The sequence below is a fragment of the Trachypithecus francoisi genome, unplaced genomic scaffold (assembly GCF_009764315.1).
Source record: "Trachypithecus francoisi isolate TF-2019V2 unplaced genomic scaffold, Tfra_2.0 Lachesis_group17, whole genome shotgun sequence".
Taxonomy (NCBI): domain Eukaryota; kingdom Metazoa; phylum Chordata; class Mammalia; order Primates; family Cercopithecidae; genus Trachypithecus; species Trachypithecus francoisi.
In genome coordinates this window covers 76,190,624-76,204,488 of record NW_022681462.1, presented here as the reverse complement: position 1 = coordinate 76,204,488, position 13,865 = coordinate 76,190,624, and the positions used below count along the sequence as shown (strand labels likewise).

General features: G+C 43.7%; 1 protein-coding gene across 7 annotated transcripts in view; it reads left to right on the top strand.

The window, feature by feature from the left end:
* The window catches only part of SPAST (spastin), an 87,418-nt gene that overhangs the window by 9,474 nt on the left and 64,079 nt on the right, over positions 1-13,865 (top strand). The gene's annotated exons all lie outside the window — the stretch shown is intronic.

The window sequence follows — 13,865 nt, the reverse complement described above, 5'->3', positions numbered from 1 at the left end:
CCTAATGATTCTACTTTAAAGTTTCCCTGATTAAGGAATAAGTCTGATAAATGGACATTCAGATTATATCATACTTTTCCAAAAGATAACGTTGCTTTTGATTAAATATGCAATAAACATTTCAGATTTTTTCTCAAGAATATTTACTGGCATCTGCACTAAAGACACAAAAAAGCGCCGGGCGTGGTGGCTCACGCCTGTAATCCCAGCAGTTTGGGAGGCCAAGACGGGCGGATCACAAGGTCAGGAGATCGAGACCATCCTGGTTAACACGGTGAAACCCTGTCTCTACTAAAAATACAAAAAATTAGCCGGGCATGGTGGTGCACGCCTGTAGTCCCAGCTACTCCGGAGGCTGAGGCAGGAGAATGGCATGAACCCGGGAGGCGGAGCTTGCAGTGAGCCGAGATCTCGCCACTGCACTTCAGCCTGGGTGGCAGAGCGAGACTCCGTCTCAAAAAAAAAAAAAAAAAAAAAAAAAGACACAAAAAAGCAGCCACTGTTTTTTTTTTTTTTTTTTTTTTTGGGACGGAGTCTTGCTCTGCCACCCAGGCTGGAGTGCAGTGGCCAGATCTCAGCTCACTGCAAGCTCCGCCTCCCGGGTTTATGCCATTCTCCTGCCTCAGCCTCCCGAGTAGCTGGGACTACAGGCGCCCGCCACCTCGCCCGGCTAGTTTTTTGTATTTTTAAGTAGAGACAGGGTTTCACCGTATTAGCCAGGATGGTCTCGATCTCCTGACCTCGTGATCCGCCCGTCTCGGCCTTCCAAAGTGCTGGGATTACAGGCTTGAGCCACCGCGCCCGGCCAGCAGCCACTGTTAAGGACTTTATCCCTTGTTCTGTTTTTAGCTGGTTTGTTGTTGTTGTTGTTGTATTTTTCCTAATGTTGAATACAGTTAAATCCTATTAAACTGGATTTCCAATATTATTGTTAGTTGTCTTGATGACTATTAAGGATAGTTAGTAAATGGATATTGAATCATTTTATTTTTTTAGTAGTGGTGGGGTTTCGCTATGTTGGCCAGGTTGGTCTCAAACTCCTGGCCTCAAGTGATCTGCCTGCCTTGGCCTCTCAAAGTGTTAGGATTACAGGTGTGAGCCTCTGTACCAGGCTGGATATTGAATTATTGAAGAAGGATGTTCCCTAACCCTTCCTGCCTCTTTTCCGCTATCTTACTATCTCTGTTCCACCCAGTAGTAGTCGGGTTTTTGACATCTGGCAAAGTATAGATTGTCTACTCTTCTATATTAGTTTTCTTCACTCTTTTTTTTTTTTTTTTTTTTTTTTTTTTTTTTTAAGGAAAAGAGAGAAAGGGTCTTGCTGTACTGCCCAGGCTGGTCTTGAACTCCTGAGCTCAAGCGATCCTCCCACCTCAACCCCCAAAGTGCTGGGATTGCAAGCATGAGCCACCATGCCTGGCCAGTTTTCTTCAGTCTTGACCTATAATAGTCCTGCCAAGCCAGTGAAGCTGTTAATATGCTGATGTAGCCTTTTTTTTCCTCTTGTTTGTGAATTATTAACAATTGCTGATCTTAGACATCATATACAATAAAATGTCTTTGAACACAGTCATATCTCAGCAGCTCATTCTAGTTAATGAGGAAAGAAAAATGTCAAAATCTGTGATTTTCTTAGAGGTTATTAAATGTCTTACAACTGTATAGATATTCTGTAGACATGCTGTACTTACTTACATAACTTTTCTGCTCTCCTGCAGAGGGAGAGAATTAACTTCGTAAGTGGGCTTTGTCAATGCCCTCCAGTCAACGATCTCCAGGAACAAACCTGTCTATGGTTGAGCAAGTGGGGTTTATTACTCACTGTAGCCAGGGAGAACACACATATATAATAACCATGGTACATCATAGTAAAAGGGTATTAGAAAGATCTTACAGGATTTGGGCTCATTTATTTGGTGATTTTAAGGAGGGTTTAAGGAAGCAGGGTTTTACTCTGAATTGGATGCTACCAGGAGCTGGGAATAATTCTGTGAATAAATATCATAAAACCTATCTAGAAGAAGACTAGAGTGAGGTCTAAAGCTGTAGTGGTTGAGAAGCAGGGGTCACTCATTAGCTGGAAGAGGGGAATGTTTGGTATTTCAGTGTTCAGTGTTCATGTTTTGTCTGTGTTTAGACATAATTGTAGAGTGGTCTTGTTGCACCATGGTCACAGAGTGACTTTATTTCGTGCTGATATTCTTTAAGTGCCAGGTCAAATACCAAGGTTTAGCTTATAGTAGTAGGCCAGCTCCTGGATGTAATAAGCTGCTTTTCTCTTTCTCAGGTTTTTTTTGTTTTTTTTTGGAAATAGAATCTGCCTCTGTCACTCAGGCTAGAGTGCAGTGGGGCAATCTCGGCTCACTGCAACCTCTGCCTCCCGGATTCAAGCAACTCTTTTGCCTCAGTCTCCCAACTAGCTGGAATTACAGGCACACGTCACCACACTCGGCTAGTTTTTGTATTTTTAGTAGAGACGGGGTTTCGCCATGTTGGACAGGCTGGTCTCGAACTCCGGACCTCAAGCAATCCACCCGCCTCAGCCTCCCATCTTGCTGGGATTACAGGCATGAGCCACTGCACCTGGCGTCTTTCTCAGCTTTGAGGGTCAAATTTTACCCTTTTTGAATTGTGGGGCTTCTTATCAAAATTGACATTTAAGTCCTGACCATGTAGGATCTTGGGCAAGTTGCTTAACTATGTATGCTGAGATGTTTTTTAAATGCTTAGTGCTTGCACATAATAGGTCCTCAGTAAGTGAGAGCACAGATCCTCGTGTGATCTGCCTGCCTCGGCCTCCCAAAGTGCTAGGATTATAGGCTTGAGTTGCTGCACCTGGCCACAAAAATTTTTTGAGGAAGATAAATAAGGTGACATTCTTTTTTTTTTTTTTTTTTGAGACGGAGCCTTGCTCTGTCGCCCAGGCTGGAGTGCAGTGGCCGGATCTCAGCCCACTGCAAGCTCCGCCTCCCGGGTTTACGCCATTCTCCTGCCTCAGCCTCCTGAGTAGCTGGGACTACAGGCACCTGCCACCTCGCCCGGCTAGTTTTTTGTAATTTTTTTAGTAGAGACGGGGTTTCACCGTGTTAGCCAGAGTGGTCTCGATCTCCTGACCTCGTGATCCGCCCGTCTCGGCCTCCCGAAGTGCTGGGATTACAGGCTTGAGCCACCGCACCCGGCCAAGGTGACATTCTTAAGGTTCAAAGAAAATGTCAAAAACTAGAATGATGTCTTTACATAGGGTTTAAAACTTTCCAAATTAACAGGGAAAATAATTCTTTACCTTGGAAATAAATGTTTAAGTTTGATAGTGAAAGCAAATATGATCTTTTTACTAAATGTTTAATTAAATTTTTTTTCTTGTAGACACAGGATCCTACTATATTACCCAGGCTGGTCTTGAATGCCTGTCTTCAAGCAATCCTCCCACCTCAGTCTTTCAAAGTGCTGGGACTACAGACATGAGCCATCGCACTGGGCCTTTTTAACCAAATTAGAGTAGAAAGCACTCTTTCTATAATAGTGAACTATGAGAGAATTAATCAGGGGCTGTTAGTAATTCATCCCTGCATTAATCGGTGGTTATAATGCTTTGTGGTCCATGTAGTTTGCTGGGGATTAACACACCATGAAAGTCTACCATGAGATTTTTTTTTTTTCTTTGAGAACAGGGGCCATAATCAGTAGTCCTTAATGAAATGGACTATTCCCATTTCAATGTATGTTGCATAGGCTGGACTTGAATTCCTGGGCTTAGGTGATCTTGCCACTTCAGACTCTCAAACAGCTGGGACTATAGGTGTGTGCCACCGTACCTGGCTTAATTGAGATTTTTTTTTTTTTTTTTTTGAGATGGAGTCTTGCTCTGTCGCCCAGGCTAGAGTGCAGTGGCACAATCTTGGCTCACTGCAATCTCGGCCTCCCAGGTTCAAGCGATTCTCCTGCCTCAGCCTTCCGAGTAGCTGGGATTACAGGCGCCTGCCACCGTGCCCTGCTAATTTTTGTATTTTTAGTAGAGACGGGGTTTCACCATCTTGGCCAGGCTGGTCTTAAACTCCTGACCTCATGATCCACCCACCTCAGTCTCCCAAAGTGCTGGGATTACCAGGCATGAGCCACTGCACCCAGCCTTAATTGAGATTTTTAGATATCTGTTACTCTGCTAATTTTGTCACTTGCAAGTTGCCATCAGAAAATTGTTGTAGGAAAATGGCTATATTTGTTCCTTGGAATGGTTTGTGTGAGAATACTTAAGGATTAAATAGGTAAGTAAAGCTAGTGGGCTTTATGTAACATAAATGAGCAAATATCAGGAATATACAACTCTGCACACAGTTCGGGAGAAGGATGATTTAAATGAACAAATTTACTAAGTATAATAAAGATACTAAAAATAGTGTTTCCATACTACTTTATTACTTAAAGTATCATCATATACCCTATTTTGTTTGATTTTTGCCACAACTCAGTTAGGTAAAAGAAATATTTTCTTTTCAAGTAAGGAGTCTGAAGCCCAGACAGATTAACTGACTTTTTCAAAGTCATATTGCTATTAAATGATGGAACAAGGACTTAAATCATTGCCTTCTAACTCACATACTTGCAAACACATATCCTCTCACTCTACCCCAAGCTACCCATGTTTTGACCCTTCTTGTGGCAATCTGAGTCTCACTAATATGTGAAAGAAAATATACAGTAGATAATTTGCAAGTTAATCTATTATGCTTATCTCTTCTATTTAAAGATGAATATCAGCATTTCTGTTGTTTCTACAGTAACACATACTAAAAATAATGCAGTCCAGGTGCAGTGGGTCACACCTGTAATCCCAGCACTTTCGGAAGTTGAGGCAGGAGGATCACTTGAGGCTGGGAGTTCGAGACTAGCCTGGATATGCAAGACCCCATTTCTTTTTTCACTGCAACCTTCACCTCCCAGGTTCAAGCGATTCTCGTGCCTCAGCCTCCTGAGTAGCTTGGGATTACAGGCATGTGCCACCATGCCTGGCTGATTTTTGTATTTTTCAGTAGAGATGGGATTTCACCAAGGTGGCCAGGCTGGTCTCGAATGCCTAGTCTCAAGTGATATACCCGTCTCAGCCTCCCAAAGTGTTAGAATTACAGGTGTGGACCACCGTGCCTGGCCCCATTTCTGCAAACAATTAAAAAATATTAGCCCAGTGTAGTGGTGCATGTCTCTAGTCCCAGCTACTCAGAACACTGAAGTGAAAGGATTGCTTGAGCCTAGAATTTCAAGGCTTCAGTGAGCTCTGATGATGGCACTACATTCCAGGTTGGGTTACAGTGAGACCTTGTCTCTAAAAAATAAAGTAAAATAGTGCACAAGTATGGAAGGTGAAAATCTTCCTTAACCTTGCAGTAAGGGAAATGGTTACTAATAAGTTTCTTAACTTTTTTTTTTTTTTTTTTTTTTGAGGCGGAGTCTCGCTCTGTCGCCCGGACTGGAGTGCAGTGGCCAGATCTCAGCTCACTGCAAGCTCCGCCTCCCGGGTTTACGCCATTCTCCTGCCTCAGCCTCCCGAGTAGCTGGGACTACAGGCGCCCGCCACCTCGCCCGGCTAGTTTTTGTATTTTTAGTAGAGATGGGGTTTCACTGTGTTAGCCAGGATGGTCTCGATCTTCTGACCTCGTGATCCGCCCGTCTCGGCCTCCCAAAGTGCTGGGATTACAGGCTTGAGCCACCGCGCCCGGCCGTTTCTTAACTTTTTGTACTTATATAAACATAAATATTCATCAGAGAAAAAAATGTGCAAAACAATTAGCAATCTTTTTCACTTACCATATTTTGGAATTTTTTTCATTTCAATATATTTGATCTTCCTTGTGTTTTTTCAGTTTTTTTGTTTTTGTCACCCAGGTTGGAGTGAAATGTTAAGAACATGGCTCATTGCAGCCTCAATCTCCTGCTCCCATTCAGCCCCTCAAGTAGCTGGGACTACAGGTGCATGTCACCACACCCAGCTAGTTTTTATTTTTATTTTGGTATAGATGGGGTTTCACCATGTTGCCCAGGCTGATCTTGAACTCCTGGGCTCAAGTGGCCAGCCCACCTCAGCCTCCTGAAGTGTTGAGATTACAGGTGTGGACCACTATGCTCCACCTCTCTACAATCTGCAAAACTTCATAAGTGGCTAATAGAGTAATATAGTAAAGCAAAGGGGGATATCACTGATTAGAACTGTGTTTTTTAGTCTGGGTGCAGTGGCTCATGCCTGTAATCCCAACATTTTGGGAGGCTGAAGTAGGAGTATCACTTGAGCCCGGGAGTTCAAGACCAGCCTGGGCAATATAGTGAGACCCCGTCTTTAAAAAAGGAATTAGCCAGGTGTGGTGGTGCTCACCTGTGGTCCCAGCTATTCAAGAGGCTGAGGTGGGAGAATCGCTTAAGCCTGGGAGGCAGAGGTTGCAGTGAGATCATACCACTGCTCTCTAGCATGGGTGACAGAGTGAGACCCATTCTTAAAAAAAAAAAGTGTTTTTTTCGTTTTTTTCCAACTCACGTACACCCATCACCCCACCCCCACCTTTTTTTTTCTGACGTTGGGTCTTGCTCTGTCACCCAGGCTAGAGTGCAGTAGCACAATCTCGACTCGCTGCAGCCTCCTCTTCCTGGACTCAAGCAGTCCTCCCACCTCAGCCTCCCAAGTAGCTGGGACCACAGGCATGCGGCACCATGCCCGGCTAATGTTTATATTTTTTGTAGAGATGGGGTTTTGCCATGTGGTTCACCATCTCTAATTCCTGGGTGCGGTCAGTCCACTCAACTTGGCATGAGCCACTGTGTGCGGCCCACGTTTTTAATTAATGGGTGTTTGGATTGTTTCCATCTATTGTGAATAATGTGGCTATGAACATTGGTGTAAATATCTGGTTAAGTCCTGGTTTTCAGTACTTTTGAATATATACCTAGGAGTAGAATTACTGGATTGTATGGTAACTTTGTTTTTACATTTTTGAAGAACTGCCAAACTGTTTTCCATAGCGGCTGCACCATTTCGTGTTCCCACCAGCAGTGTACAATGGTTCCAATTTCTCCACATTTGTTATTTTTCATTTTTTAAAATAATAGTCATCCTAAAGAGTATGAAGTGGTATCTTGTTGTGATTTTGATTTGCATTTTTCTAATGACTTACGATGTTGAGCATTTTGTCATATACTTATGTACCATTTGTGTATCTTCTTTGGAAAAATGTCTGTTAATGTTCTTTTCCCATTTTTTAATTGGGTTGCTTTTATGTTTATCAATTTTGTAAACATTTTAAGCTCTGCATCATAACTGCTCAACCCTGTCATATGGTGAGTTTGACCCAGTAAAACTTTATGTACAAAAATATGCAGCTTACTAGATTTAATCTTGGTCCATAATTTGCTAAGGCATGCCTTAGATAATGTAGTTTACACTGTTGGCTAATAATTTAAACTACAAGTGGTTGTTTCTGCCACACAAATTCTTCCTTGATTTGATGTAGTCTCAGTTGAATTTGAGTATTATTTGGGGTCATAGAGTTAAAAGAGAAATGTGTATGAGAAACTAGGAACTGTTGGGAGCTAATGTTAAAGGATTTTGGAGGCCTTTTTTGCACTGGAGACCACAGGAAGATTTGATTTTCTGCTATAAATGTATCTAAAGGGTAATCATTGTAAGTTATGGGCTGTAGTTTGCCAACCCCTACATTAAGGGATTGAAATAATTTGAATATGTGTTTCGAGTTCTTTACGGTCTGGCTCAGTTCTTTTTTTAATTAATTAATTAATTAAAATTTTTTTTAGATGGAGTCTCACTGTGTTGCCCAAGCTGCAGTGCAGTGGCACGATCCCAGCTCATTGCAACCTCCGCCTCCTGGGTTCAAGCGATTCTCCTGCCTCAGCCTCCAGAGTAGCTAGGACTACAGGCACATGCCACCACACCTGGCTAATTTTTTTTGTGTTTTTAGTAGAGATGGGGTTTCACGGTGTTAGCCAGGATGGTCTCGATCTTCTGACCTTGTGATCCTCCTGCCTCGACCTCCCAAAGTGCTGGGATTCCAGGCGTGAGCCACTGCACTCGGCCGTGGCTCAGTTCTTAATTTATTCAGGGTCCCAGCCAAAATTTTTTTGCCACAGCTTCTCCTCCTGGGCATGCTCTGAAATTCACGTTTTTTCTGTTTTGTTCCATGAGTCCGCTAAAAGCTCTGCTTAGTTTCTCTACCATTTTCAGAGTTCGCAATCACTTCAAGTAGATGAGGTCAGGAGATTGAGACCATCCTGGCTAACATGGTGAAACCCCGTCTCTACTAAAAATACAAAAATTAGCTGGGCGTGGTGGCGTGTGCCTGTAGTCCCAGCTACTCAGGAGGCTGAGGCAGGAGAATCACTTGAACTGGGAGTCAGAGGTTGCAGTGAGCCGAGATCATACCATTGCACTCTGGCCTGGGTGACAGAGTGAGACTCTGTCTAAAATAAAATAAATAAATAAAAAAGAAAAAGAAAAGTGCTCCAAATGCTGGGCTCATCTCTGCTGGCTTCTCTCCTTTTTTTATTTTGATAATTTAAAAAATAATACTTTTCTCTCTCTCGAGCACCTGGCTCTAGCTCTCTTCTAATCTTACTGTGGTAATCAAAATTGTTGTTCTGATGTTATAATCCAAGCCCAAATGGATATTCTTATACATTAAATGTTGGAATGTCATGCTTTTTAAAAATCAGATCTGTGGGGCACGACGGCTCATGCCTATAATCCCTAGCACTTTGGGAGGCCGAGGCGGGTGGATCACCTGAGATCGGGAGTTCGAGACCAGCCTGATCAACATGGAGAAAGCTGTCTCTACTAAAAATACAAAATTAGCCAGGCATGGTGGCACATGTCTTTAATCCCAGCTGCTTGGGAGGCTGAGGCAGGAGAATTGCTTGAACCCATGAGGCGGAGGTTGTGGTGAGCTGCGATCGCGCCATTGCCCTCCAGCCTGCCACCATGCCCAGCTAATTTTTGTATTTTTTTAGTAGAGATAGGGTTTCACCATGTTGGCCAGGCTGGTCTCAAACTCCTGACCTCGAGTGATCCACCCTCCTTGGCTTCCCAAAGTGCTGGGATTTCAGGTGTGAGCCACCATGCCCATCCTCCTGTTTTTAACTCTTATAAATAAAGGTACTGTAAATTCATGTACAGGTCTTGGAAGTTTGTGTTTTTCCTGGGTAAATATGTAGAAGAAGAGATTGTTGACTCATATGGTAAATATATGTTTAATATAATAAGAAACTACCAAACTCTTTTTCCAACTGGGTGCCATTTTGTTTCCTACCAGCAAACATATGAAAGGTCCATTACCCTTTATCTTGTAGTATTTTGGTATTTTTATATTCTTTTCTTTTTTTTTTTTGTCATTCAATATTGGGTGCATTGTTGTATCTTCTGGTTTTAATTTGTGCTTCCCTAACAACTAATGATGTTGAGCATCTTTTTATACTCTTATTTACCAATTATCTCTCAATTATTTGGCAAAACTTATATTTGACTCTATCTACTATATCTCTATATATTTTTAAATTATTTATTAATTTTTTTGAGATGAAGTCATGCTCTGTTGACCAGGCTGGATGCAGTGGTATGATCTTGGCTCACTGCAACCTCTGCCTCTCGGGTTCAAGCGATTCTTCTGCCTCAGCCTCCCAAGTAGCTGCGACTGTAGACTCATGCCCTCATGCCTGGCTGATTTTTGTATTTTTAGTAGAGGTGGAGCTTCACCATGTTTTCCAGGCTGGTCTTCATCTCCTGACCACAGGTGATCGGCCTGCCTGGGCCTCCCAAAAGTGCTGGAATTACAGGCGTGACCCACTGTGCCCACCTGGAATAAGCAATCTTAAAAAGCAGTTTGTGGTTTTCTGGTGAATAGAGAAAATATGACAAGCTATGACTCATTAGTTTTATTTCCTTTCTTTTTTTTTGAGACAGAGTCTCGCTCTGTTGCCCAGGCTGGAGTGCAGTGGCGCAGTCTTGGCTCACTGTAAGCTCCACTTCCCGGGTTCACACCATTCTCCTGCCTCAGCCTCCTGAGTAGCTGGGACTACAGGCACCCGCCACCATGCCTGGCTAATTTGTTTTTTGTACTTTTAGTAGAGACGGGGTTTTACCTTGTTAGCCAGGATGGTCTCTATCTCCTGACCTCGTGATCCGCCCGCCTCAGCCTCCTAAAGTGCTGGGATTACAGGCGTGAGCCACCGCGCCCGGCCTACTTTTATTTGTTAAGCATGTATCTTAAACTGGTCCATTAGGGGAAGCAACTATGCATTAGGGGACAGGTAGAAGAATGTTACAGCATTGTTTGAAATATTGAAAAACTTGAAACAACCTCAATATCTTCATAATAGAAAAAATGGTTGAGGCTGGGTGTGGTGGCTCATGCCTGTAATCCCAGCACTTTGGGAGGCCGAGGCGAGTGGATCACCTTCGTTCGGGAGTTTGAGTCCAGCCTGGCCAACATGGCGAAACCCCATCTCTACTAAAAATACAAAAAATTAGGCAGGTGTGGTGGCACACACCTGTAATCCCAGCTACTTGGGAGGCTGAGGCACAAGAATCACTTGAGCCTAGGAAATGGAGGTTGTAGTGAGCTGAGATCATGCCACTGTACTCCAGCCTGGGCAATAGAGTGAGACTATCTCCAAAGAAAAAAAAAAAGAAAAAATAGTTGAATAAATTATAAGTTATAGGATGATACAGGTTGGTGTACAGAAGTCAAAATGAATGAACCAGATCTCTATGTAGCAACACAGCTAGATCTCAAAAGAAACATAAATTTTTTTTTTTTTTCCTTTTTTTTTTTTTTTTGAGACGGAGTCTCGCTCTGTCACCCAGGCTGGAGTGCAGTGACCGGGATCTCAGCTCACTGCAAGCTCCGCCTCCCAGGTTTACACCATTCTCCTGCCTCAGCCTCCCGAGTAGCTGGGACTACAGGCACCCGCCACTTCGCCCGGCTGGTTTTTTGTATTTTTTTTTTTAGTAGAGTTGGGGTTTCACCGTGTTAGCCAGGATGGTCTCGATCTCCTGACCTCGTGATCTGCCCGTCTCGGCCTCCCAAAGTGCTGGAATTACAGGCTTGAGCCACCGCGCCCGGCCAAGAAACATAAATTTAAAAAATTACACTAATTTAGGTAGGGACAATAAAAAACATATACTAGAAAGATATGCACTGATATCTTTTTTTTTTTTTTTGAAACGGAGTCTTGCTCTGTCGCCCAGGCTGGGGTGCAGTGTCCGGATCTCAGCTCACTGCAAGCTCCGCCTCCCGGATTTACGCCATTCTCCTGCCTCAGCCTCCCGAGTAGCTGGGACTACAGGCACCCGCCACCTCGCCTGGCTAGTTTTTTGTATTTTTAGTAGAGATGGGGTTTCAACGTGTTAGCCAGGATGGTCTCGATCTCCTGACCTCGTGATCCGCCCGTCTCGGCCTCCCAAAGTGCTGGGATTATAGGCTTGAGCCACTGCGCCTGGCCTACACTGAATTCTTGATAGAGGTTTCTTAGAAGAGAAGGAGTAGCCGGGCACTGTGGCTTACGCCTGTAATCCCAGCACTTTGGGAGGCTGAGGCGGGCAGATCATGAGGTCAGGAGATCGAGACCATTCTGGCCAACATGGTGAAACCCCATCTCTACTAAAAAAAAAATATGAAAATTAGCTGGGCGTGGTGGTGCGTGCCTGTAATCCCAGCTACTCGGGAGGCTGAGGCAGGAGAATTGCTTGAACCAGAGAGTTGGAGGTTGCAGTAAGCTGAGATCGCGCCACTGCACTCCAGCCTGGCGACAGAGTAAGACTCTTGTCTCAAAAAAAAAAAAAAAAAAAAAAAAAAAAGGAGCATGGGAAATGGGAAGAGGCACTAAAAAAGAACAACTTTTGATTCTTTGTTACATTGTACTCACTTTGTTTTTAAAATTTTAAGCCAAATATGGCATTGTTACCACTTTTGTTGCCACTCAGAATACAAATGCTATTACACTATTTTCTGTAATTTTCCCTTTTTCAAATTAAAGCAAAAATACATGTAAACATGTAAACAGGTATTTTCTTTATGGAAGACAGGAAGGAGAGCATCCAAGTAATTTTAGTTAATTATAGCAAACTCTTAATAATTTCTTTTTTCTTTTTTTTTTTTTTTGACAGGGTCTTGCTCTGTTGCTCAGGTTAGAGTGCAATGGTGCAATCACATCTCATTGCAACCTCTACCTCTCCAGCTCAAGTGATCTCTCTCCTCAGTCTCCCAAGTAGATGGGACCACAGATGTGTACCCCAATCCCGCTTAATTATTAAATTTTTTGGTAGAGATAAAATCTCAGCATGTTGCCCAAGCTGGACTTGAGCTCCTGGGCTCAAGCGGTCCTCCTGCCTTGGCCTCCCAAAGTGCTGGAATTACAGGTGTGAGTCAACTGTGCCTGGTCTTCATAAACTGTTCTTTACATTTCCTTAATCAAGTACTTACTGAGCACCTACCGTCAACCAGGCACAGTACGAAATTGACCTGTTTAAGTGGGTGCGTCTGGTTATTTATTTTCAGGATGAAGAAACAGAATAATGGGGGAGGTAGTACATACTCATAAGGAGACAGCATTTCTTAGGCAGTTTGTGTGGTGTTTATAAGATTTCATCTGGCCGGGCGCAGTGGTGCATGCCTGTAATCCCAGCACTTTGGAAGACTGAGGCGGGCAGATCACAAGGTCAGGAGATCGAGACCATCCTGGCCAACATGGTGAAACCCCATCTCTACTAAAAATACAAAAATTAGCTGGGCATGGTGGCATGTGCCTGTAACCCCAGCTCCTTGGGAGGCTGAGGCAGGAGAATTGCTTGAACCAGGGAGTCAGAGGCTGCAGTGAGCCAAGATCGCACCACTGCACTCCACCCTGAGCTACAGAGCGAGACTCCATCTCAAACAAACAAACAAATAGACTTCATCTGTTTTATCAAGAGTCATTGTAATATATTGATTTTGAAATTTCAAATAATTATAAGGAATAGTATGGAAATTTTTATTTGATTAAATGGGGACATGAGGCCAGGTGTGGTCACTCAAGCTTATAATCCTAGCACTTTGGAAGACCAGGGCAGGAGGATTACTTGAGCCTAGGAGTTCAAGACCATCCTGGGCAAGATGGCAAGACCCTGTCTCTACAAAAGAAATACACAAAAATTAGCTAAGTGTGGTGGCACATGCCTGTAGTCTTTGCTGCTCGGAAGGTCATGGGAAGAGGATCGATCACTTGAGTCCTGGAGTTGGAGGGTGCCGTGAGCTAGAATCATGCCCCTGCACTCCATTGTGGGTGACAGCAAGACTGTTTTTTAAAAAATGAGGCCACACGTGGTGGCTCACCTCTGTAATCCAAGCCCTTTGAGAGGCCAAGGCGGATGGATCACCTGATGTCAGGAGTTCAAGATCAGCCTAGCCAACATGGTGAAAACCCCGCCTCTATATTAAAATTACAAAAATTAGCCAGGTGTGGTGGCGCACACCTGTAACTCCAGCTACGCTGGAGGCTGAGACAGTAGAATCACTTGAATCTGGGAGGTGGAGGTTGCAATGAGTCAGAATCGCGCCACTGCACTCCAGCTTGGGCGGCAGAGCGAGGCTCAAAAAAAGAAAAGAAAAGAAAGACTAAGAAATCAATTTTCATTCAGACAAATGGTCAAAAATAATAGAAATAGGCCAGGCGCGGTGGCTCAAGCCTGTAATTCCAGCACTTTGGGAGGCCGAGACGGGCGGATCACGAGGTCAGGAGATTGAGACCATCCTGGCTAACACGGTGAAACCCCGTCTCTACTAAAAAATACAAAAAACTAGCCGGGCGAGGTGGCGGGCGCCTGTCGTCCCAGCTAC